This window comes from Pseudorca crassidens, chromosome 3 (assembly GCF_039906515.1).
Source record: "Pseudorca crassidens isolate mPseCra1 chromosome 3, mPseCra1.hap1, whole genome shotgun sequence".
NCBI lineage: Eukaryota > Metazoa > Chordata > Mammalia > Artiodactyla > Delphinidae > Pseudorca > Pseudorca crassidens.
Genome location: NC_090298.1, coordinates 46593169 through 46617676, shown reverse-complemented (window position 1 = coordinate 46617676; position 24508 = coordinate 46593169). Strand labels below are relative to the sequence as shown.

The window sequence follows — 24508 nt, the reverse complement described above, 5'->3', positions numbered from 1 at the left end:
GTGGCATGATGGAAACAGCTGTTTTAGGAAGAATAATCTGGCAATATCTCGCAGCATAAACTGAAATGGAAAAGACTGGAGCCGTATCCTGTTTGAAGCAAGGAGAGTAAAATCCTGGCAGGAACAATTTCATTACAATTACAAAATACATAAGTATGTGATTACAATTGTGAGAACGGCTAAAAAGGAGACAAGGGCCCAATAAAAGTATATAAATACATACCTAACATAGTCTGGGCATTTGGAAAACGTTTCCCTGGGGATGAGGAGGCCTGAAGATGAGTAACATGTTCTGCAGAGAACTGTATGAGGGAGGCCCTGATATTAATGGTAAAGAAACTAAAAGGATCAGGTGTCTGGGCTATAACAAGGGAGGGCGGAGAGTGGCAAAAACAAAGTGACGGAGATTGGTCTCAAAAGTAAATGAACAGGCGGCTTCCCTGGTGGCGCAGTGGTTGAGAGTCTGCCTGCCGATGCAGGGGACACGGGTTCGTGTCCCGGTCCGGGAAGATCCCACATGCCGCGGAGTGGCTGGGCCCGTGAGCCATGGCCACTGAGCCTGCGCATCCGGAGCCTGTGCTCCGCAGCCGGAGAGGCCACAGCAGTGAGAGGCCTGCGTACCACAGAAAAAAAAAAAAAAAAAAAGTAAATGAACAAAATAATTCTTAATTTCTTTTTTGGAGAGAAACATCAAATGATTTTTTAATGTAATTCTTTCATTGGAAATGCAGTTTTAAAACATATCCTTTGTGTCTTATTTATCACTGAGGATTTTAAAACACTGAAATAAACAGTAGGTAATATTTTCCAACTGAAGTTAGAAAAAAACAGTCTATTTTCCTATCTATTGCCAACTGCTAGAGATTAATAAAACCCGTCATAAATATTCACCTTTGTCCCTCTGCACCAGTTCAGCGTCCACCCATCACCTAACCATACAGCCTCTCCTTTGCCAAACGGAGTGAAATGAGACTATTTAGAATACTTAGAATGTTTACTGCCATGAAGTACAGGAGATTCTACACAATCGCAGTGACCTTCATGTGTTAGTCACAGGACACGGGGAGCGGGCAAGGGAAGCTGGGATGAAGTGAGAGAGAGGCATGGACATATATACACTACCAAACGTAAAATAGATAGCTAGTGGGAAGCAGCCGCATAGCACAGGGAGATCAGCTCAGTGCTAGACCACCTAGAGGGCTGGGATAGGGAGGGTGGGAGGGAGACGCAGGAGGGGATATGGGGATATATGTACACGTATAGCTGATTCACTTTGTTATAAAGCAGAAACTAACACACCATTGTAAAGCAATTATATTCCAATAAAGATGTTAAAAAAAAAGACATCAAATTACCCATCCTTTGAAACTTCTTTCAGTAATTTTCCTTTTTTGTTGTTTTGGTTTGTTTTTCTTTCCTTTGGATTTTTCTCTTGCATTAAACAAGATTACTACATAGATAAACTCATGCTACAAAGAGAAAGCTTTTATTATCACCTTCATTTTACTTTGTTAACTGCATACATGAAATCGTGAATTCTGACAAGCATTCCAGGCTTAGCATAGCACCTTGCTATCAAGCAGATTATATATTGATGTAGAAGGTCTGAAAGAAGCAAAGACAAAAAAAAAAAAAAAAAAAAGGGATGGGCAGTCAACTTTAAACTATGATTGATGGCTTTGGACTTGATCCCTAATGCCATGTTTTCTACAGCCCCAAGAGGAGGGCTGCTTCAGCAAAGAAGATAGTTTTGCCAGTGATGATACCCTGGAAAGAAGTTTGTTGAGAAGGAAGTTTCAAGTGTCCAAGGGAAAGCTAATCAGCTTCCCAGACAAGATGGAATGTGTTCTAAATTTCAAAAGATGGTCAAGGCTTCATTCATGTGGTTTTCAGTAGCTCATGGTGTTACTCATCCTTCAGGCCGCATCGTCCCCAGGGAAACATTCCCTAAACACTCAGAATCTGTTAAGTACCTATTTATATGCTCCTATTGCACCGTTATCTTCTTTTTAGCAGTTCTCACAGTTGCAATCCCATATTTGCGTATTTAATTGGCCTCAGAGCCTACTTCCATAGTCAATTATGGGATCATGGGAATAGGGTCTAAGTCTGTGTTTTAAACCACAGTGCGTCCAGTGCTTTGTACAGGGCCTGGAACATAATAGGCATTCAGTTAATTCTTATGAAATGTATTATTCTAACTGGGAATAAGAAAGTCATCAGAGACAGTAAATAAACATGTACCTCTTGGAGAAACATCTTGCATTCAATCTAGCAACTTCCGAACTTGGATCTCAAGCCCTGACCGCTCTTCCCATTTACTTGTATCATTCTCACTGCCTTAAATTATTATGAGTGTTCTCATGGCCAACATTGAACTCATTGTCTTACTCTTAAGATTTGTTTCTCTTCCATTCCTTGATTAGAAGGTCTAATGGATTACTCCCCAGTTACCCAAACTAGAAATATGGGAGTCACTGTCGTCACCTCCCTTTATTTCAACTTGCTCCCTTGTCACCAGGTTCTCTTTTACCTACTATTAAATTCTTGTGTCAGACACTTCCACTCTGTCTTTACTAATACTGCCCATTAATGTGATCTGTTATTAGAACCTCTTAAATGATTTCTGCATCATTGGTTTCTGTATAATCCACCCAGAATGGCTTTGTGTGTGTTTGTTGGGTTGTTTTCGTTGCTATAGTGATATTTCCTTTTTTTGCCAGACTAGTAAATTATACCAAAACCCTTTGGGTGGTAGATACCCAGTTCCGAAGCTTTATGATTATCCCAAGTATAAAAAATACAAAATTCTACCTTTGTGGTGTTTTTTTCCTGAGCAATGGCTGAGTCAGAAAACAATGAATTTGCCTGATTTGCATGATAAAGACATTTAAAATTCCTCTAAGATTTCTTGAAATCTGAGCTGATGATTGTACAAGAATTCACAGTAAACCATCTCACAAAACAGGTAGCCTTCAGTTTATCATAATACATGAGGGATTAGTGGCATTTAGTTATTGATTTTTAATCCAGGCAAAAGTTAGAAAAATATATATACATATAGCTACAGAAGTCTCCAAGTCTGTTGAGCAGTCAAAATTCTTCAACTTGCCCTTGTGATAGGCATACAGTTTTCCTAAATTTGCAGTTGTCCTTTGGTCCCTGCCACCTTGATGGAAAATATGTGCTCTCGTCTGTGCTGTTATTTCTGAACAGTGTATACTGGTATCTGATGTAAGATGAGTCAAGTGGTACCGGCGTTACCATGGTAATTCCTCATGTAATAACAAGAACATCAAGAATACCAGCAGCTTGCTGTTCCCTTTGAGTTTCTATTTTCTTTCCTCTCTCTCTCTCTCCTACTTTAGGAAACCAGTGGCTGTAACACCAAGAGTAACACAATCAAATTTTCCCTTTCTGTAGTTTGTTGGTAGAATTCATACTCTGCTAGCAAAGGAATTCTTGGACATTTTGACTTGTAAGAGAGTTTGCTTCTCCTTGATATTTCTTTTTGTGAGTATAGTTTTCTTCCCTCCAGAGGAAAAATCATTTGAATCCTAAGGCTGATACATGTCAGAAATCCAGCATGATAAACTCTGTGAAACCAGAACATTCCAGCCCTGGGGTTGCCATTGTCTCTGACTTCAGTGTAGGTTCAGAATCACCTCAAAACAGAGTTAGAACATGAAAGTTAGCCTTTACATCACTAGCAATTTTTAACATATCACACTAGGCTCTCCATGTCAGACTTGGAAGTAAGGTATTACAGGGGTGATTGGGGTTAAGTTACTCAGGACCTAATGATGTTTATAAAGGTCCATTTGTCTTTACAGGCTATTGAAAAACATTTCCTGTGCTGTGACTAAGGAGATACTGTAAAAGAGCAATTCAGTAGAAGTGCACTGTCCTAACACTTAATAATGCAAATTCAAATATACATGCTAAGCCAAGCAGGAGCGATAAAGGAGAGAGAAATACCAATTTAAAGAGGCAATTCCGTTTTCTCCACCTGCTACCACATTGAATGAATCTATGCCCACTAGTTAGTGTGAGGTAGGAGATGGGAGTCTTTTGCTCTCTCCCCATCTCAGTTCCCCTGGGCCTGCCGTAGCATGAACATCTTGACTTACATTTGGGTGATTTAAGGGATTCTCCATGATATGGAGATGTGGAATGGATTCTCCATTCTCCAGGATATTGACTAGACTAATTTTCGCCCCAAGGGCTGATGTTAGAACGTAACCTAAGTAAGATCTCCCCCCACTGAAGTTTGTATTACTGTACCATCAAAAGATGTATCTGTGTTTATAGACATTCTTATATTTGATTTGAGAAGGAACTCCAATGTTGATAGTAAATATAATTAGCCTCATTTGCAGAGTTAAACAGATATTAGGATTGCATGCACACCAGGAAAAAAAAAACTGTCACACAGGAAAGTTCTATATGAAGGAGCATTTCAACTCATGATCCAGCTGAGTTACATTTTTCTATTCAACTTTCTGTAAGTATTCGTTCTATATCATTGCATATGGAACTATATGGATACAAAGATGGATCACCCAAGGAACCTCTACTCATGGAGCTTATAGTCTAATGAGAGAACACAAGTACTAAACATAAATAACTGATGCACAAGATCCAGATATCAGCAAATTCATTTATTTATTTATTCGTTCACTCATGTATTCACTCATTCAATGAACATTTACTGAACAGGAATTGAGTTCAGAGCTTTCCACTATGATTGTACAGCTAGGTAAGACAAATTTCCAGCCTTCAAAAAGATCGCAGTCTACCTGCTCTGGCAAAAAATTAAATTAAAAAATTGAATTATAACCACATAAAGACTTTAATGATCCTCTAGGGACACATAGGGCCAAACACCACCACCTGTTCAGGGAAGGTCTTACAAATTAAGTCATGAAAGAGGATGAACCATTCTCTTTAAAGGCAGTGCCTAAAAGGGAACACCTGGCAGAGAATGAACTCCCAATATCTAGCACTTTGTAGTTTACAAAGTAGATTTCCATATATCATCACCTTTGTTTCTCACATCAACTGATAAGAAAACTGAGGGTTCAAGGGTCTTGCTCACAGCCAGAGAGTTACTTAAATGGTAGAATTTGTACTCAAGTCCCAGTCATCTGTCTCTACATTTTGTACTGTGTACCCCTAGGAAAAGCAGAAGCAAAACCCTTTGGCAGCTCTGAGAAGGCAGAGTTTACTTCCAACTAGGGATGCCGTAGCATGCTTCATGGGCAAAATGACATTTGGTCTTGAAGTTTGCACTTAGTTTTGTGGAGTTGAGAATCTGGCAAATGTATGGTTATGGGAAGGTAAGTGAACATTTATAGGGAAAAAAATAAGTGTGGCCAAAACTTAATGAACTTGAGAAGCAATCATGGGAAATAATATTGGAATGAGTGAGACTGTATTTTTAGGGTCATGAAAACCAAGCTAAGGAATTTTTTCTAAGCTAAGGTGAGCTATTGAAGATTTTGAGCAGGGGAATTCTATAATCTTAGCCTCTGCTTAATGAAGAATCAAATGTCACCAGTGAAGACATAGTTTGGAGCAGCAGAAGATAGAGTAAGGAGACCAGTGGGAAGGGTTATAGCAATAATCTACTCTAGAGGTAATAATAATACTCCATACAAGATGATGGATCAAAGTATTAATTTATGTTATTCTTTTTGTATATTTTACATTTTCTACAATGACTGTATAAAAATTTATGAGGAAAAGTAAGGCTGTCTCTTTTAAAGAGAGCATATAATTAGGGCCTAACATGAAGTGGTACATGTAGTAATAAATTGATAGGAGGGAGACATGGAGGAAGGATCAGCAAGACTTGAAAATTTTTGTGAGAAAGAAAAAGAGGATGCCGTTTCCGTGGTGATACCTGGACATCACAACTATTCCTGAATTTCTGGCAAAAAGAATTGTACAGTTAACAGAAATAGGGACTAAGAAGAGGAGCATCGGGCTTCCCTGGTGGTGCAGTGGTTGGGGGTCCGCCTGCCGATGTAGGGGGCGCGGGTTCGTGCCCCGGTCCGGGAAGATCCCGCATGCCGCGGAGCGGCTGGGCCCGTGAGCCATGGCCGCTGAGCCTGCGCGCCCGGAGCCTGTGCTCCGCAACGCGGGAGGCCACGGTGGTGGCAGGCCCGCGTACCACAAAAAAAAAAAAAAGAGGAGCATCAGGTTTGAGAGTAAAAATAATGACTTATTGATGAATAAACTGATTTTGAGAATTTGTCGGGACAAGTAGATGGAGAAGAGCAAACAAATATCAAAGAAAGAGTGAAAAGAAGTCAGCGTTGGAGATATGAAAACTGAAGAGGGCCAAGCGAAGGTCTTTGGGGAACATCTACATTCGGAGTTAGACTTAAATTTAGCAAAGCTTAATTTTTTGTCAGAGTCAATCACTTTTTTGTTTATTCGTTTCCAATTCAGAACCTGACTTTCACCCTGCAATATATTGTGCAGACCTCTGAATGCATCTTGAATAGAAGATAAATAATTTTCAGAAACATCCAAAATACATCAGACTTTGTCCCTAAATATTTTATTGCTGAGGTCACTCAGATGCTGGCTGAACTGTAAGATTGTAAGCCTTTGTAAAATGGCATTTATTTTTAAACTGACCATGAATTTCAAATCAAATTGTCATAGTGAATCCTGAATCTTTTTGTAACCAACAAAGGCTTTCACAAAGTAAATATTAACAAGATGATCCAGTACTGATCTGTTCTACTACTATTATTTTCTCAGAAATAAATATTAAATGAGAATGTTGAAGCGGCACAATTGCCAGAAATCAACCAAAAATGGCCTAATGTTTAGGGATGTGTTGACTACGGATAGAACTACATAATTTTGGAATTATAGAGGACAGCAGAGAAGCAACCAACAAAAAATAACATACTGTGACCCAGTCACTGGAGAGAAGTATGTTCATAGCTGCACAGTGAGAATTAGCTATGAGACTGTGTTCTATCCTTTTCTATTGTGTTGCTTGTGAAAAACAATGTTAAAATAGACTCTTCCTTTTAAGCAAACATTTCTTACTGGAAATTCAGTAGGCACACGTTTGTCTTGTTTGGCCAGATGTGGGTATTTGTCTTACTCCCTTTTAGTAGTTCTGAAAGCACTTTTATCAGTAGTTAGATACAGTCCTTTCCCAGGAGCTTGGGTGTTTTATTGAGGCTGTTTCAAATGCACTAATGTCCTCTCTAACGGATTTGTTTATGCTTCCCAAAGCCCTCTTTTCTCTTGGCCAGAGAAGTTACTTTTCATGTGCCTTATAGTATGAGGACCTCATTGCTACAACCTATAGTTTATGGCACTTTAGTATCTCATACATCCTTTTAATATGATATATATCATATATAACTTGTAAGTAAAAATTTATAGAGAGTTTATTGCTTGTGATCTCCTTGTAGAGAATTGTTATAAACAGTGCATAGTCAATACTTGAAAATAATAATTAAAAATTAAAAAGGAGTGAAGTAGATCAGTTTATCTTTCGCACTGAGACTTCATATACAGTAGTCTCAAAAATTGGAATATATCTTGGAGGTTGAAATTATTTCCTGCAGATATCCTATAACTGTGGAAGTATAATTTTATAATTTTATCCTATGGGGTGGGAAGACATGGGCTACATTTTCTACACCAAGAACATTCTCTAACCTGCATGAAAGTTTTTAATGAAACCTAAAAACCAAAGGAGGATTTAGTAGTAAGTTAAGAACAGAGTGCTTAATTGAATAAAGGCCAGGAAACACGCACATTCTTATAATGGCATTTGGCTACGAATTCACTGACCTGAAGTATTCTGTGGGTAGATTCTAAGTATGTCAAGGGAGCTGGCATAGAGAGTGGAAAAACTACTACTCCCCTTAGCTAGCAAGTAGATGTGAATTTCCGACGTCTGACTTTGGTCATTCTGGGATGAATCAAATGTTTACTCTGACCAATTTAAAACATCTGGATAATTCCAATTTGGGGGACATATTGCTTCAGATACACTGAATCCTGAAAATTGGTAGAATTTTACATTTCTTCTCTTGATAAATGACATTGCCTTAATTTTTGTCATACCCAAAGATTCACAAGTCCCTAGCCCTTGCACTATTCTTTACATTAAATTCTTCTACCTTCTATTACACATATAACTCTCAGAAGAGCAAATGTCTGGATTATTATCAATAGTTCTCAAACACACCAAGGTTTCACTATCAGACTATAATCCCCCATTAAAAAAAAAAAAAAAATCCAGGCATACAAGGCTATACTTTGTTATTGAATAACTCCTAGTTTCCTAGCTACTATTTTCCTAGAAGAGCTCTGAGCAGTTCTTGGTGGGGTCTCCTCTGGGGTTTTGTTTTTGGTTTTTTTGTTTGTTTGTTTGTTTGTTTTATGGTACACGGGTCCCTCACTGTTGTGGCCTCTCCCGTTGCGGAGCACAGGCTCCAGACACGCAGGCTCAGCGGCCATGGCTCACGGGCCCAGCCGCTCCGCGGCATGTGGGATCTTCCCGGACTGGGGCATGAACCCGTGTCCCCTGCATCGGCAGGCGGACTCTCAACCACTACGCCACCAGGGAAGCCCTCCTCTGGAGTCCTTTGATAAATCAGTTCTAGATTGAGATTGACGTGAAGCTACAGCTTGAGATGAAAGATAGAAAACAGCTGTGAGCAAAGTAATTCACCTTTGAAAGGTAAACAAATACAAGACATACCAAGAAAAGGTAGAGTTGTTGTTTTCCCTGAAAATGGTGAAAGAGTTGACCAATATAAAAGAGTGGGGAGATTAACAATCAGTCACATCCAGGGCTCAGCGTCCCACTGAATTAAGACAATTTCTATATTCTCTACAGATGTTGTCAAAAATAGTCATCCGGAATGGAAAAAGAAATAACCTGTGTTCCCTTAACTATGTCATTTGTCTTGTCATGCAGTTGACCTCTCATTTATTTATTTCTCAGTATTTAGACCTGCAATAGCCAATAGAAATACTATGCAAAACACACTTGTACTTTAAAATGTTCTGGTACCACATTTAAAAAATAAAAAGAAACAGATAAAATTAATTTCAAAATATTATCAATAATTATTATTGTAAGCAATATATAAAATTATTAATGAAATATTTAAAACCTTTCCTCATTCCGGGCCTTTGAAATCCTGTCTGTGTTTTATATATTGATTTAGATGCTAACTTTCCATCAATCTTGCTAGATCTAAATTTAGATCTCATAAAATTTACAAAGAAATGTAGATTCATTTACTCAAGTTTCAGATTTCCAATAACTGAATCAGCTGTCAGTTTCATAATTTAAATATTAATTACTAAAAATTAAATTTAGTTCTTCAATCACACTAGCTCCCTTTTAAGTCTCTATAGCCCTGTGTGACTGGTGGCTGCCATATTGGACAGTCCATATTTAGATTATCTAGGTTTGAGCTCAGGCTCTGCCACTCACTTACAGTGTTACCACAGGAAAGTTGATTTCTCTTTTTGTGCCTTAGTTTCCTCATCTCTCAAATGGAGATAATAATAATACCTGCATCTGATGGTTATTATGAGAATTAAATGAAATAATGCCAATTATACATATAAAACACTTAATACAGTGCCTGGTATGTAATGAGCTCTCAACAAATATTAGCCTTTATTATTACTGTTGTTTTTATTGTTATCATGTATTTGCTCTTATGATTTATAACATTATCAATTCTAAGTATCTGGCAGAAGTAAACGTCTCATCTTTGGGGTTTGTAAAGCAGATAGATGCTGGACCAAATGCAAAAATGTAAGCTTTTTTTGCTCCAGATCTGTATCTCTAACTGCCTAGATATCCTACTGTTCAAGTGTCAGCCTGGCTAACCTGAACTCACCTTTCTTCTTGAATCAGTTCTGCTGAATAAGACTCACATATTCCTCTTCAGGACAATGCCATTTTCCCATTTACGTAAACTCAAAACCTTAGAGTCATCACTGAATCCTCCTCTCTCTCATCTGACCCTCATCAGTCAGTCATTGTCAAGTCCCTCAAGATTTTCAGTATAAAAACTCACGCTTCCCTGCCTTTTCATTTCCACTGCCACTACCTTTCCTCTTGCTGGAGAGCTGAACTGATCTTCTATTTAATGAATTGGAGTCTCAGTTTCCAGTCTCTAACCATCGTATTGTGCCCATTGGATGCTACTGAATTAATCTTCTGAAAATGATATTTTCATCATATAATTCCACTCTTCGAATCCTTTCTTCATTGCCCATCACTTCCAGAATAAATTCATCTCCTCTATGAAGCCTTTCTCAACAATTCCTATGCCCATGATAGGGGACCCAAATGACGACCCCCTTGCTGTGTCACTGTGACTGTCACTCAGACTTCTGCCACAGTCCCAGAGCATTATTCCATGTACTGGGGCAAGTGGACCTGTAGCCCTAGAAAGACAAAGCCTATTTTGTTGCCAGGTTTGTTTTTTGGGTTCTTTGTTTGTTTGTTTGTTTGTTTCTTTTACGTCTTGATACTTCCACAGTGCAGCACAGTGGTTCCTCAATAAACTCATTTGTTTTATGAGCTATCGAATGACACTCCTGTGTCTGGCCTTCAAGGCCTCTAAAATTAGCCCCAATCTACTATTCTGGTCTTATCTCTGGCTTCTCAGCCACATCATTTATCTCTAAAGAAATTGGTTTGTAGCTGTCTCACAGATCTGCCTTCTCTGTTTCCATCTCCACGTCTCGGTTCACCATCCCCTCTCCTGAAGTATCCCTCTCTCCTCTTGACCTGCCCAAATTCTACCCTTTTTTCAAGATTCAGCTCATCCTTCTGACATGGTAACATGCACAAAGCACCATGCACTCCACCATGTTTCAGAGTCAGGATTGCATGACCTCAAGGAAAGAGACCAGGCTTGGGGTCCGAGTGGATCTATTTGTTTTCCTGATCAAGCTGCCTACCTTCTCTGAGCCTCGCATTCTTCCTCTATGTAATTAGAGTAGCAAAGCCTAAGTTTCAGGGCTGTCTTGAATATTATGACTAATGTATATACTGGCATGCAGTGAGGGTTCAGACGGAATACATGAGTTCTCTTATTTTCAGTTCCATCATAGGGCATCTAATCATGAAGCTTTTACAACCTAATCATGATTAGGGCATCTAATCATGCAGCTCTTTTACCGTGAGATTTCACTGTCATTTGGATCACTCTACGATACACGCTTTATTCCCAACTAGACTACAAGTTTCTGGGCTAAACTAGCACTTAGTTGAATTGTGGGCACACGTACACAAACAGATATATGTGTATATATTTATAGACAATAAAAGAGAGAAGGATGTATATTGACTTTCATGTATATTGACTTTAATCTTCCCAAGAAAGCACCATTTTACGAGGAAGTTGATAATGTCCCTATTTTATTCATGAAGAACTGAGACTTGGAGAGTTTCAGTCCCTCCCAAATCAATCCAGATCGTGGTGATAGAAGCAGGAAATTCAAACAATGCTGACATATCTTCCCCAAATCTATTTTATTTTATTCTTTTCCACATTTCACATCTGCGAGGTCCTCTGCCTAGATCAACATATATGCTCACCCCCTGTCTATTTCGATCTGCATGCACTTGGCAGCCAGGTTCGGGGTTGTGGAGGGAGGTGGATAGCTGGAGGAAGGATACCGCATAGCGTGGGAGGCAAATGAAGGACCCCTTCAACAACACAACCATGGCAGTTTTCGTTAGACCACTCAGCATTGCTGTCAGAAATGACAAATGATGCTTGAGTTCCTTTTTTCCTGAAAAAGAGTAAAAATGGCCTATAGGTAAATACAATGAATATATATACACATAATATATAACAAGGCTTTGCTGCAGACAATGGTTTTGTAATTGGAAAATCCTAAAATTTAGTTTATTTTTATCCAAATGCTCTCTAGTATCAGCAAAGTTTAAGGTTGGCTTAATTTCACATCTGGACCATGATGCAGCACCAGTCAGGCCAAAATAGAAAATTTTCAAGGAAAGATACAGAATAAAGAAGACCCCGTATAAATTATCATCTTAAGGTTAATCTTACACACATAGAAAATCCCCTATAGCCAATGGAGGGGGAGGGAGATATATGCACAGAATATTCTAGAGATAACAGGTGATGATTTCTCATCAAGAAATCCCAGGTTAAACCAAAATCGGTCCTCATATTTTAGTAGAGGACTGGGATAGCTTACTAGTAAGTGAAATGATCATTTATGTATTGCCTTATAATCATTCTGCATGCACGTTGTATAGATGGTCAAGGCAGAGATCAGCAGTGCAAAGTAACAACCTCTCATTGCTTAAGTTCAGGCTAATCATTAATATTTTTCCATGGATCAATACCCCTTAGAAGCAAGAGTTGTAGCCATGCTCTTCAACTCCATGTGTTTGCCAAGTGTGAAAAGCCATGGGCCAGACTTGTTGGAGCTTTGTCATATGCTACTTTGTCACAAGCTCTTCTTAGCTCTTCTCTGTGAATGGTTCTTCCCCCGCCCCAGTCCTCCTCAGCCTGTCCTGAGAGGGTAGATGTGGGTGTGTAACTATGGGGAGGGAGTCCTTTTAATACTGCTCAATTCTTAACTTTCCTCTTCAATTGAAAGTTGAGTTGATATATTCCCTGAAATGAAATGGTGTAAGGAAAAGTAAGATAAGACAACCCTTCTAAGTGTGTGACTTCTGAGTAACAAAAGTGACTTTTTTTTTAAAGTGTGAAACATGACATTTTATGTAAAAGATGAGATATGTTAGTATCCACTTGGAAACATTCTGTCAAGTTTTTTCAGAAGAATCACCATTAAGGTGTTAATAAATGTTTTAAATTTTAAATTCATAGATTGGGTCTGACTTACCTTTGTATCCCTTGTGCTGCTGAACCAGAAACCTTACGAAAATAGATGCCCATTAATTGTTATTTAATAAGTGAGTGAATGACTTAATGAATATATATATTCTTTTTTCTATTCTTTTCCATTGTAGGTTATAGCAAGATATTGAATATAGTTCCCTGTGTTATACAGCAAATCCTTGTTGTTTATTTTATATATGGTAGTGTCTATCTGTTAATCCCATACTCTTAATTAATCCCTCTCCCCTTTCCCCTTTGATACCCATAAGTTTGTTTTCTATGTCTGTGAGTCTGTTTCTGTTTAGGATACAGGATATTTTCAAGATGCTTGGAGTAGTGTTAAGAATTTTTTTTAAAGTTTTTAAACATACCTTTGTTATGGGCTGAACTTTGTCCCCTCACATTTCATATGTTGAAGTCCTAATCCCCAGCACCTCAAAAAGTAACTGTATTTGGAGGTAAGATCTTTAAAGATGATTAAGTTAAATGATTATGTTAAAGGCGATTAAGCTAAAAGTTTAGAGTGAGCCCTAATCCAATATGACTTGTGTCCTTATAAGAAGAGAAAATTTGAAAACACAAAGAGAAACACCAGACATATGGACACACAGAGGGAAGACCAGGTGAACACACAGCAAGAAGGCAGCCATCTGTAAGTCAAGGAGAGAGGCCTCAGAAGAAACCAAACCTGCTGACACTTTGATCTTGGACTTCTAGCCTCCAGAACTGTGAGAAAATAAATCTCTGTTGTGTAAACCACCCAGTCTGTGGCGTATGCTATGGCAGCAGGAGGAAACTATACAACCGTCTTACACTGCAAACTTTGAAAATCCTCTCTTAAAATGATGCTAAGAGAATAGAAGGGTATAAATCCCCAAGAATAGAGGGATGAGGAAGGAGACAACTGGACATAAGAGAGGAGTATTTTAGAAGTGGAAAGTAGAGAACTGGAATTAGCAAGGTTGAGAATGCTAATTACAAAATGCCCACAGAGGAGGGTATCAAGAGAGGCAAGCAACTCCCTTTGTGGAAATCTGGAAAGACTTGGGACTTGAGGAACCAAGTGTGCTTAAAAATAAGTGAAGATTGTTGGAAAATCTGAATATGAAGTGGAGGCTTCCGCAGCCCTCCTCTCACCTTGCGTAGCTAAGAGACCGATTCCATTCCATTCTCATCAGAACACTGGAAATGTATTCTATGAAAAAATTAAACAAGAGGGGTTCAGCCTTGGAGATACCAGATACAGTGGAAGGTGAGAGATTAAATAAAAGTGTATCAAATGAATACCAAAGCCCTGGCTTCCCTAGTAGCATTTTAGGACAAGAAGTCTGCCAGTTAGTCTTAAAATGCCATGGCAGGAGACTGAAGAATCCTTCTCTAGAAAAATGGAATCACCACTCACAGAAAAGACCTACAGATACTGGGATTACACTGTTGCCAGTGAAAAAGGCAAAGTTCTTTATTTCCCAGTTAACCTACAGTGAATCCCAAGAATCCACGAGCCCACTTAGGACATGCAAAGCTTCTAGTCAGCATTTTAGTGCCTCCCTCTTTAAAATGAATGAACTGCCAAGGCTCCACAAACCTTTAAGGAAACTCCCCCAAAATAAAGTATAAAACAAATGAAAATAATAAAGCAATGGACAATTTAAGAAACAAATAGAAGTTTCAGGAAAAAATATGATCTTCTCAAGAGGCAAAAACTTATTACATTCATTAAACAAGATGATAACATACAAAATTAACAAGTAAGAGCAAAAAAGAGTTATTAAAATTTAAGACAATGATAAAATTAAAAATTTAATGGAAGAGCTGAAAAATAAAGTTTTAGAAACCTACCAACAAAAAGGCGAAAAGATGGACAACATAAGTTAAGAAAATTGGAAAAACAATTCTGTGACTAAGCTCTAACTACTAGGAGTTTGAGAAAGAAAAACAGAGAGAGAAGAAAAACAAAGGAAATGAGGTCATCAAAGAAATAACACAAAAGTTTCCTCAAATTGAAGAACATATTTTTTTTTCATTTAAAAGGCCCATAAGTACCTAGAACAATGAAGGAAACAGACCCATACAAAGGATATATCTTGACATTTCTGATAGGGCCTCATGAAATATTGATTTTATCCTCTAAAAAGCACATTGATGCCTAGGAGACAATGGAACAATGCATTCTAAATTCTATGTGAAAATGATTTGCAGCCCAGAATTCTAAACCCAGCTAAATCGTCAATCAAGTGTGAGGGAACTGATAAAATAATTGATATGCTTTACCCAGGCAGAAAATATATTACAAAGAGCTTTTGAAAATTACTTTGGAGAGTTCTGGAATAATTAGTGATAATGCCACATAAAATTAAGCAAATAAAAAGGAGGCAATTTATAACTCCAGAAAAAAACAAAAGGTTATTCAATAAGTGAAACATAATCATGGTACACTATTTAGCTTATCAGTAAACATTACTTCCCAGGGATAAAAAGATAAAACCTGAATATCCATTTAACTATCAATTGTTAGGTAACTACATTGAGAGGATAGAAGGAACTAAGTGAGGAATTGAGATGGTAAAAGTGTGAAATGCTCTTTGTCTATAATGGGAAGCCAGAGGTATGGAGTTACATAGCAGAAGAAAGGACTAAAAGAGTTTCAGAGAGAGTGAGAGGGATGGCACAAAGGACACCTGTTTCTAGTTCTAAGCTAGTATAGTACAATTTTGGGGGGAAATGGGTTAAATAATTCTTTTGAAAATTTAAAAGGAACCAAAGCAACCAAATTTCCAAATATGATAAATGTCCTATGTTTATTGGCATGATCACAGTTAAACGTCTTGGGTTGGGGTTGTACAATATTAGAGTGGGCTATTCCATTTTCCCTTTAATACTTGGTGGGTTTAATAACATTACTAGCTGTAGAGAAGGGACTGATGGTGCTCTTTATTGGCAGAAGTGAGGCTGGCTTCCCCTAACCTTTCAGGAGAGAGAAGTCATGAACCAGTCAGACTAGCAGATTCAGTGCTGGTTGATGAGTGAGGTTTCAGACATTGAAGGCAGTGTGTTGTTCAGGTGTTAGATTATCTTACTGATTCTGGTAGCTTGGCCTCTGTGCACTGGTGCCAAATCAAATCTTGGAGACAGTTTTAGGTGAAGTAGAAAAGAATAGCTGTATTGCTTTGCCAGGCAAAGGGGGACACAGTGGGCTCCTGCCCTCAAAAACTGAGTGTCCCGATTCAGTAAGATTTGATGAGGAGTTTTATAGCAACTGTTCAAGGGTGGGGTTGCTGATGAAGATTAGGGTGTATGCAGGGCCTGCACTCCTCTGATCTGGTCTCAGGTAATCTTCTTGATGAGCTTCTCTGGTTCCTGGCTTCAGGTGGTCTTCTCTGGTATGAAGAATGCTGACATCTTCCATTTGTTGGGTTTTAATTCTATAAATAGCTTAAAGACATTGTTATGTATATCCCTGGAGGCAGAACCAGGACCCTGCCCCAAGGCTGCACCACTGTTTCTTGGCTGCCCCTCCCTTGTCTTTGCATTGCTTCCCAGATTAGTGACTGTTTGAATCTGCCCTTTGGAACTCAGGGAAGTTCATGAAGGCTGGAGTAAAGAAATGGGGGACAGAAAGGCTTCCTTGCCCAGGAGCCCCACAGGGTTCTAGCTCAGTTTCACTACTACAGCTCTCTAAAGATGATTTATAAATGATGCTTTCCATTTCCAGTCTTTTCACTTCTCATGTAAAATAATCAGGATAAAAAGAAGTCCCTATATCACTTTGAGTTACTGCATTCACACTTAGAGGAGGTTATCGTCCTTATAAAGAGTGAAATAAGCATAAGCAAGTTGGTTTTCGGTGCAGGGCTTTGCAGAATACATCTGACTTGTTTACAGTCACACTTTCACTCTCAGAATTACCATGACCCAAGCTGTTCCTTGCAGGTTTGGAATTCCCTTTGCCTCAAAAGCATCTAGAAAAAATTGTTTGACCTTCACCATGGTTGGCAGAACATATGCTGTGAGGGCTCCTTGATTTGACAGAAAAGTCCTGTGCTTTCCAGCGTACATTCATTTGGCTTGTTGGACTGCCAACCTCCCTGAAAGACTGGTGTGTTGGGAGTAGAGCAGACAGAATCTCACAGTGTCAGACTTTTCCCTCTAGAGCAGCACAATTCTGTTGCTGAAAGGCAAGGACCAATGCCGTCATGCTGTTCCCTCTCTCTTTTCTGTTAACTTGGAAACCCAATAGCTGCAAGAATGACATCAGCAGAGCTAAATGTAAGTGAAGTCAATAGAGAGAGACAAAGAGCCCAGGAGAAGCTTGTGTATCTCAACGTGATGCCGCAGAGTTCCACACTATAGGCCTGGTGTTCTGGAGCTCATCTCTCACTTGCCCCCCTCACTTGCACGCTGGCATTATTCATGTACACATCTCTCTCCACCATGGGATCACAAGTTCCTGTGAAGGTGGGGCCTGTATATTACCTCCACCTTGCATTTCACCCACTACTTAGTGTACAGCTTTGCACATAGTGGGCCCTCAAAAAACAGATGTTAAATGTATTCTCCAATGGACATCATATGTTGTAAAACACAATTCCCTCGGTGTTAATTCCTTGTGGTCACAACCTGTCTCACTTACACCTGCGTTTCCAGAATGCGCTGTCTGTGGCCTAGCACACTGGTGAAGGGGCCAGGCTTTGGACTCAGTATCTAAGTTAAAAGCCCAAGCCCTCACTTATTAGCTGTTTGTCCTTGGGTTCTTAGAGTTTTATCATCTCTAAAACCAAGATGGTAATGTTAACCTCTGTGAAGGCTAAATGAAATGATATCTGTATTGCAGATATTATATGCTGACACATATTAAACTCACAGTGTTTGCTGTTATTACTATTACTGGCATTATCTATTATTACTGTTATTAATTTCCTAATTTCTAAATGAAAACAATAAAAATAATAATGCCAATCTTACAGGGCTGTTGTGAGAATTAAAATAGTTTATATGAATATATATTTATATATATGTATATACTATCTGTATATACATATATATTCATACACATGTATGTGTGTATATACATACATATACATATATGCACATATACACATATATATGTATAATAGTAACTAACACATAATAACCACTCATGTTAGTTTTTATTGCTGTTAGTATAAAACAGCAATAATGAGTATGAGTAATAACTATGAGTAATAACTATTACTATATTATATATTATATTATATTATTATATATATTATTATATTATATTATAATATTATATTATATTATTATATTATTATAGTTTTCTCTTATATCTAAAATGAGGTTGGTAATGCTAAGCTTATAAAGTTGTGGAAAAGATTTTAAAGTTAATGTATTTTAAGGTCTTGGAACTGTTCCTTGTTGATGGTGAGCACTATAAAAGTGTTTACTTTTGTTATTTTTACTGGTAATACTAAAAAAAGATGATTATATAGTAAACATGTAAGATACCATATGCTGAATAAGTTGTTAACTCACTTTGGTATTCATTTCCTGGTACACTGATAGCATTAATGGAATGACTATAAATGACCACACATGCTTTAACGGTAATATTAATTATCTTTCTACATACTGGGAAAAAAAATTCCAGGATGGCAAAACATCTTGGTCCAGAATTCTGCCGTCAGCAAAACGATAAGATGTGAGTGAGGAAAATATGCCTAGAGGAATTGTGAGGGTGGCATTTTGCCTGCTATGAATAGTGATTTGCCAATTTCCCTCTCAACAACTATGACAGTGACACTGATGCTAGTGGAACAACCTGCATAATGCTTCAGGGGCACATCCTTTCTCTGAGGCTGCAGGCTCGCAGAGGAGACAGGATGCATGCTTGATTCCACCTGTTGTCATTTATCTGCCAGTACAGATAGCAGGCATCTGTGGGGCTAACAGACTATCTTCTAGCAACTCAAAGGAAACCCCCTCAGAGTATTACAGGTGGAAAACACCTTATGATCCCTTCAATCCAAAGAAATGAGTATCCAAAATTTGAAACGTTAGACTCCAAAGGCAATGGCCCCTTAGTAACAGAATAAAAAAGAAAACTTCCAACTTTGTAGACTGAACTTGTTTTAAAGAGTCTGGAGAAAACTTTTATCAATTTATCTTCCACTTTTAATGAAAGTACCTGTTTTCTAGAATGACAAAACTTTGGTTTTAATCAAGTTTTAGAGGAAGGGCAAAGAAAGGAGACCACCTGTTATGTTCTTAGTGCTGTCCTTGGTGCTGCCCTATGTTGAAGAAGATGAATTTTATACAGCTTTTGAATTAAAAATAACCAGAGTCTTTTTTAAAATTAATATTATACAAGCCAGAAGATAGAACTACTTTCTCTTTACTCAGAGATTTCCACAGAGTATATAAATGGTCTGGACATAGAAAGTCAGGAAAGGAAAAGGAGGGAACCTATTCAAATATTCATGGTGCCATTTATAACTTATGTTCACTAGAATGAGATTATCTTAGATTCAGAATGGAGAGGGAAGGGACACACATGGAGTGTGGAAGCAGCCAGCTTCAACACACTGCATCATGTGCACTTGTGTTTGAGTAGGTGTGTGTCCTTTGGATGGGGGGAGAGAGGAGTTTTTTCTTCACATCTCATTCCAACCACTTGACCTATAGTTGAGAATCTTCTCTTCTATACCCTATTTTTATCTCTTGTTCTGTATATTCTGTTCTTGAGATGGTCTTCATCATAATGTGCCTTTTCATAGGTGGTATATAAACACGATGCCAAATTGAATCCTCATCTCTGATATTGATCTCAAAGTCCTTTTTCGTTATCGAATACCTTTGAATCTGTGTCTTCAAACTCAGCTTATATTCATCAAGATCAGTATATTTCTTTCTACATGTAGGTCTTCTGATCTCTTAAGTTGACTCTTTCCCAAGTTCTCTTAGAACATGGGGAATTACCATTCTCTTAATCAACCACTATAGAAATATCAGTCATCATTACTCTTTCTTTTCCTTCGTTTCCAATATCCAACACATTCTTAAGTCCTGTTAATCCTTCCTTCAGGCTCTGCTTCATCAGCATGTGAACCTGCCACAGTCCTCGTTGTTTGTACCTGGACTTGGACAAAAGATACTGGAATGTCTGCATCTAGTATTGTTACATCCGTCCTACTCACTACTCCCAGGTGATGTGGTGAAAGTCCTTATTTGATCCTCTCACTTGCCATTCAGGGCTCTCTCAGCAGAGGTCACACATCAATGGGGGTCAGGCAGTTGGAGAAGGCAGGTGATGATTCTGACCCAAGGGACAGTGCACCCTGCTCTGCCCGCACAGCTACTTCTAAGCTCCTAACAGTTGTTGCATGTGAAAGCACAAGCCAGTGTTGGCAGAATTTCTGATTTTTCAGGAGAACAAATAAACCAAGACTTTAAAAAATGTTTATTCAATAGATATCTATTGTAGGCATACTAAGTTCCAAGCTTTATTCTATGTTGGAGGAGATACAGCAATGAACAAAAATTGTACCCTCTTGATGGTTATATTCTTGTTGGGGGAAAAGATAAGAAAATAATAGAGAGAGAGAAAGAGAGAGGGAGAGAGCAAGTGATTTTTGTGATCAATGCTATGAAGAAAAATGTATTGGGAAAGAAGTTAATGAGTGTGTGTGTGTGTGTATGTGTGTGTGTGTGTGTGTGTGTGTGTGTGTGTGTGTGGTGGAATTTTCAGTAGGATGGTTAGGAAAGATATTATTGAAAAGGTGGAATTTCAGCACACACATGAAGGAGGTGGGTATATGAGGGAAGAGTGTCCTAGGCAGAAGGAAAATAAGGAGTCTTGCTGCCATGATTGAGGAAGAGTCAGGAAGCCCTGAGGGCTGGGGTGAAGTAGCAAAGTGGAGCACAAGAGGAGACAAAGTTGGAGATGAAACATAAGTGGGTAAAGGGGGTAAGGGTGGGGGCAGATAAGTGGCAATTCTTGAAGACCTTTGTTGACCTTCCTAGTGACTTTGGTCTTAATTCTGAGTGAAACAATAAGCCAGCAGGGAGTTTTGAACAGGTTTTAACAAGATCACTCTGACTACTAATTTCAAATAAACTTTAGGAGGTTAAGGGAAGAAGCAGAGAGTCTAGGGGGGACATTCATCGTGAGAAATGATGGTGGTTGACCACGGTTCTGGGCTGAACAACTGGAAGGATGGAGTTGCCAAAAACTGAGATGGGACAAGACATCAGAAAAAAATAAGGCTTGGAGAGGGAAGATTAGAAGCTCTGTTATGAACATATTAAATTGAAATGTTTATAAGGGGATGTTGAGTAGACAGTCTGACTTGTAAATTTGGGGTTCAAGGTTGAAATGGAGGAAAATTCTGAATTTGGAGAGAGACAGCTAGACCACATGCCTCAGCTCTCTTTCTCCTAAGATGAACCCTTTTCCCTGAGGTCTTTGTGATTTTTGTTTTCAGTATCATCATCTTTTAATGAGGCAGAGACTGCTCCTCTAAACCCAATTTATCCAAATATGGGGAAAAAACAAAAAAGCCCTCTGTTTTTCGGTGTCAACAACTGAGACAAAGTAGACATTTTTAAACAAGACTTTACTGACGAAAGGAAACATGTAAAATCAAAACAGCATGAGACTAGATAATTTGACTTATTATAGGAGCTATTTTACTCAAATTCAGCGCCTTATGAAAAGCCTTCCCTCTGGCTCTCACTCCACACCAGGCAGCAGAGGCCTTACCACAAAGATAAATTCTTCTCTCAAGAGAGAGAGAAGCATGACAGGGAAGCTTAATCATCTCTTATGCTTACAGCTCACCTCCTTCATTCTGATTTTCTATCCAAGGACCTTTCTCTTCCTTTGGTGATTGTATACTGGGATTTAGTACAACATTTAGGAAAGAACCACCTACCCTCAAAATATCCAAATATAGCACCACAGTTCCAATACTTTAATAAGAGGCACATGCATATATCATTAAGTTAGAGGGATTATTTAATCACAGCATGAATCATACTGTGTCCTCAATAAACATTAATTACCTTTCCTTCCCTGTGGAATGGCTTTCAACACTCTATAACTCACCCAGCCTTAACTGCAGGGAAGCCATTTTCTTGCATGCCATGACCACATCATGCCAAGCTTTTTCTTGTGATATTTGCCCTTTCTGGAATATTTCCCCTTACCTTCCTCTCATACAAACCTTGCAGTTCTTTATAGGTCGAACCAACATCACAAGGTCTTTTATCTAACTGAATCTCACATTGATGTCTCCTCTTCTTTGTACACCTATAATTTGTCTATACCAATCATTTTTCATGTAAATATACTATGAAGTGTTTGGGTATGGAAATTTTGTCTTCCCTGAAGGATAAAAACCACGATTTGCTTTTTAAACTTTAACTCTTTTTTAAAAAATTCATCAGCATGCATAGCACAGGGCTGTGTATGTAGGAGACAAATAACAATGTGGTAATAATGTAGTAAATAATCTGTAAATGTCTGCAATATCTGTTCATTAATCCATTCACTAGAAAAACATTAACACTTTGTCAGGCATTGCTAGATATTCAAGCACAGAAATAAAACAATGTTGGAGAACCATTTATTGTGAATATGAGATTTTTAGATGAAGAAAAGATGTTAGAAATAGCTTTTAAGAAGCTGGTTTGGTAAACTCGTATATATCCAAGATTATAGAGAGCCATCTTGTGGGCAATTCAGTTTCTCACTCAAATAAGATCTTTAAATAGAGTTTATATATATAAACTTTATATAATTAAGTATATTTTAACCAGTTCTCATAAACTACTTGTAGTCTTTACAGTGTTTTTTAAATTTCTTAAATATCTAAAAATAAAGGTCCCAGCAAAGAAATTACTAAATGTCATAAATATGACTTATGATACTTTCCATAAAACATAAACTGTGATCAGAAGATAAAGAGCATCCTTAGAGATTATCTCCTCAAATGATCTATCACTTTTTGGAGGTTTAAGGGTACTTTGAAAATTTGATTAAATCTGTGATTCTGCTCCCTTGAGAAATGCAAATATGCATACAATTTTGCTTATAATTTCAGGTTCTTCAGCAACTCCCCTGCAGTTTACTCATGAGCCTGTTCATGGACTTCATATTTTAAAATCCTGTATTTTACATAATACACAGGAAGGTCTAGCAGATTTGGGTGAAAAGAAAGATTTGATCCCATTATTTCTCCATCCCCAGAAGCTCATGGTCATACATCAGCTGAATAAAATCATGATGAAATATTTTTGCCATATTGTTTGTGTCTCTCAGCTAAATCTTAATATTTATAGTGTTTAGTTTCTTAAAGTTCCTGACATCAACAAAGACAATGTTTTAATATTAGGTCACGTCATTCATGTTGTGTCAAAATCTTTGATGTTTCTTTTCTCTAAAATAAAAGATATATTTTGGAATTACATCTTAGCCTTGAACCCACATTCATGGGTAAATGAAGTCCTGGCAGTATGAGGTTGATACATTTGAGCAAAAGGTCCTGAACCATATGCTACCCTACACATATACATACAATCAGACTGTTCTCTGTCTCCTCTTCCTTTCTCACTGAGAAACCAGGTGCATTCACAAAAATCACCTCTTTTGGTCAGGACCGTTGGAGCCCTTTTTTTTTTTCTTTTAATACAATACTTATGATAGTTTATGTTTTCTTCATCTCTTGCTACTAAGAACTCTAGTAGCCTAAGTCAGTATGTCCCAAAGTAAGTTCTGTGGAATACTAGTTCCATATAATATCAATAGGTGCTACAAGCAAAACGATTCTATGGTCAAATAAGCTGTGATTCACAAAATTAAACTGATGTATAACTGTAAGACTCCTAAAGTCTTTAACAGACTAAATAAATATTTTAAATCTCCAGGAAAGAGGTACCATATGCAGAATATTCCAAACTTTATTAAATACGGAACTTTTTTGTTTCTTTATTTTCAGAGTATCTAATGGGTTTGGTGCTCCACAGAGAACATTTTGGCCCAAGCTAAACTAGAAATACAAAGATAGATTTAAAAATGCACAGGGATTTCTTGAACAAGTTTCAGGATGGTGAGAAACTGACTTATAGTGTAGAATATTCTGGGCAAGGAAATTTTACATTAAATGATCATAATTCAAATATTATAACTAATTTTAATTTAGCAGGCAATTTGATCTAATAGATAAAAGCACTCACCTGAAAGTGAGCTACTGTGTTTTGTTCCTCAGTACAGTCATACTGTTTTTCAAGTGATTAGCAATTCATTTTACCTCTCCAGTTAAGTGAAAACAATTCTTTAGGAGTAATAGAAACACTGTGATTCATATAAAACTCAGTTTAAGGTGCCTTGTGCAGCAATTCCCAAGTAGTATTCTAAAAGATGACTTACTCTGATATTAACTGATGTCCGTGGGGAATGGTTTAATTTTTCTGCAAAAGTTCTCCACCTTCTAGAATAGCCTCATTCCAATTATTATATCCAAAGCTCTTAGAAGTCCTGCAATGAAAAAAAATGTTTTTCTTCAAAACTGTCAAGCCAATATCTCCCCCATTGTTTATATTTTACTCCCCAAAATATGATTTTTAATTCACAG

General features: G+C 37.9%; 1 protein-coding gene across 16 annotated transcripts in view; it reads left to right on the top strand.

Moving 5' to 3' along the window:
* Positions 1-24508, top strand: part of PDE4D (phosphodiesterase 4D) — a 1449034-nt gene that overhangs the window by 1041046 nt on the left and 383480 nt on the right. The gene's annotated exons all lie outside the window — the stretch shown is intronic.